Consider the following 3,255-nt stretch of genomic DNA (forward strand, 5'->3'; position numbering starts at 1 on the left):
TGCTAAAAGGTTGCCTACCCCTGTTGTAGGGACTTGTAAGCAAGCACCAGAATCTTAAAATGAGCCCTATATCTCACTAGAAACATAGAATGTGACGGCAGATAAGAACCATTCGGCCCATCTAGTCTGCCCAATTTTCTAAATACTTTCATTAGTCCCTCATTAGAAGAGACATAGGTAGGGAGATAAATGCTATATCTGAATATTAGTCCAATAGACTGTGCAAGGAAAGTAAAATTAAAAACAAGGAAATAAAATAAATAGAAAGAACAGAAAAAATAAATAAAAGAAAGCAATCGCTAACTGTGGTAAACATGTTGAGTGTGAATGGTGGAATTGAGAGCCCCCTTGAGTGGTGCCAGCCTCTGTTTCCTCAGTAGGGTGGCCTTGTAGGTGAAGCTCTCTGAATTTTTCTCGGGAGTAAATTCCCGAATGGTAGCCGAGATTAGCCAGGACAGTCCTGTTCCAGTTGTTGGTGCAGCATGCCTGCTGATTTTAGGTGTGATTCCAGCTCCTGATAGCGTTGTGAGTAAACAATATAGCTTGTGGCGTTCCCCATCTGTATGAAATCTCTCTGTCACGGAGGGGTTGCAGTGATTTACGTCAGGTTAGGGTGCTCTTAGTGAGGTCTGGAAATACAGTTAGCGAGGTGCCCTCAAACAGCAGGGGCGTTTTCCCCTTCAGAGCGGCCAGGAGTGATGCTTTATCCGAAATGGTTTGGAATCCAAGTATGAGGTCTGCAGTTGCCGATGTCGGCGCCCTTGTTGACTTTGGAAGCCTGAACATACCATCCAACCTCAAGGATTCCATCTTCTTTGATGGGAGCAGGACTCCTAAGAAGCGCCTTATGTAGTGGGGTAGATCAGTGAGGTCGACCGACTCAGGTATCCCCCGGACTTTCAGGTCATAACGTCTTCTCTGATCTTCTATTGCATCCAGCCTGTTGTGGCGATCAGCTACTGTGCTAGTTCTGCTACCTGCTGTTCCACCTTGGTGAGTCTGGTGTTGTGGGTACCTGAGCAGGCCACCAGCTGTGTGGTTTTTGACTCAGCCCCTTCAATGGCCTCTTTGTAGTATCTGCCACCAGATCTTTGCGTAGCTCCGCCAGCATCTTTTTGGGTTAGCCTGTAGTGACTGGGTCCCCGCTTTCTGTGGTCCATGCATGGGCCCGAAGGATACTCCCTCCAGGAGCTCCAAGGTGTATGAGGAGTGATCGTCAGCTAGCGCCATTTTGAACCACGTGGCCTGCTGCGTGTTCCACAGCATGTCTCCGATATCTCTGCCATGGGAGCTTTTCCTGCTTTCGCTTTTTGTTTTGCGGCCCATGGTCTACCAGTTGACGGTAGTGAGGTTTCTGGGGTCTTCTAGGCTCAGATTCCACCATATAAAGCTTAGTTTGAGCAACTTAGAGCCAGAGCTCAGAGCAGTGTGACCGCTTCGTTGTCCTGCTAGCTCTGCAGCACCCCGCCCCCCGCCAGCTCAACATCAATTTCACTTGAATTTTCACTTTAGTGACTAACCCTGTAAATTCACTTTAGAGTGCCTGTTGTCAGGAATCCAGTCACCCAAACTTGAGCTTCATGAAGCAGTTTGTGTATAGATCACACCTCTGAAGTTGCACTGCTCAATTCCATTTAGAAGTTAAAGGGACACTAGTCACCAGAACAATTACAGCTTATTGTATTTGTTCTGGTGAGTAGAATAATTACCTTCAGGCCTTTTGCATTAAAGACAGTCTTTTCAGAGATAAATGCAGTGTTTACATTACATCCTAGTGATAACTCCACTGTCCACTCCTCAGATGGCTACCAGAGGTGCTTCCTGTGGCAGTGCTGCACAGTGAACAGCACTGACAGTCTGTCTCCACTCTCTGCATGCAGACACTGAACTTTCCTCATAGAAATGCATTAATTAAATTTATCTCCATGAGTGGTGTTTGACTTGTACTGGCTTTGTCCATGATCTGCCTCCTTAACAGTCTCAGCCAATCCAATTAAAAGCATTTTTTATTGGCTCACTTAAAGCATTGTTATTGCATCACTTCTGATGCGGTCAGCCAAGCAGGCAGATCAGGGGCAGGTCCAGCAGCAGATTGGAATAAAGGCATGGTTTTTACTATAATAAGTGGAAAAGGGGGCGAGATGGTGGTTTTAACACTATAGGGTCTGGAATACATTTGTGATCCTGACCCTATAGTGTTCCTTGAAATCATTTTTGTTTATGTGATTGACAGCCTGCATGAAATCAAAATGGTTTCATTTTCAATCAGAACTGTATTTATTTTTAATCTCCTGCTCTGTAAATTAAGCTTTAAAACACACACACACACGAGGCTCCAGCGGGGTCTATCAAGCTATTAGCAGAGCGCAAGATAAATTATAAATTAAAAACAGAATTTGCAATAAAAAGTAAACATTAGCGGTCTCTTTACAGGACGGGTTTAGGAAGGCTGTGCAAGTCACATGCAGGGATTCATGACTTCAGATACTCCAGGCACCATAACCACTACAGCATGCTCCTGCTGAGGAACATGTTCGCTTTTGACTTGAAGCACAAAAATGAAGGGCCAGCTCATTGGCTGAGATCAGATAATCACACTCCGCCAATGAACCAAGTCTGCCTCTCCAGGTTTAGTTCAGAGAGCTTCTACCCCTCACTGAGCAGTAGTGGAGGTGTAAAGCTACGTACAGCAGGCCCAGTTAAGAAGGTCCAACTGTCCAAAAGAATCAGTTTGACCATTTACAATATGGGGAAAGAGGGGTACCACCAACATGCTGTAGTTGCTATGGTGCTGGCTGAGTGACTCATCTGGAGCGACACATGGTCATTACATAACTTCAGGATTCTTAACCGATAGTCAAGGTCATATTTTCTTTATCAGCATTAGAGCTTTTCAAATATAAAGCATAGATATAAAGGATTCAAACTCCGAACACCACATCTGACCATCGCATGCTGTCGTACTTTGTAAATTTTAATTGGTTGACTGCATAAGCTAGCCCTGAAGGATGTGTTGGTGTGATGCAAGGGTGACGGACGTGCAATTTCTAGCCAAAGAAGGAATTCTCCGGTAAGAACAACTCCCTTCAAGTTACAGATTAACAGACCTCTTCCAAGGCAGCTTCTAGTTTCTGAGACGATCCGGTTTTGAGCAGGAATGACTGGAGCATTGTCTTGAGGCATGTACGGTACTCAGATTGTACTGCTAAGAACACAGATTTAATAACCACCACCCAAAAACACAAATACTCAAGA

Source organism: Pelobates fuscus, chromosome 9, assembly GCF_036172605.1.
Source record: "Pelobates fuscus isolate aPelFus1 chromosome 9, aPelFus1.pri, whole genome shotgun sequence".
Classification (NCBI taxonomy): Eukaryota; Metazoa; Chordata; class Amphibia; order Anura; family Pelobatidae; genus Pelobates; species Pelobates fuscus.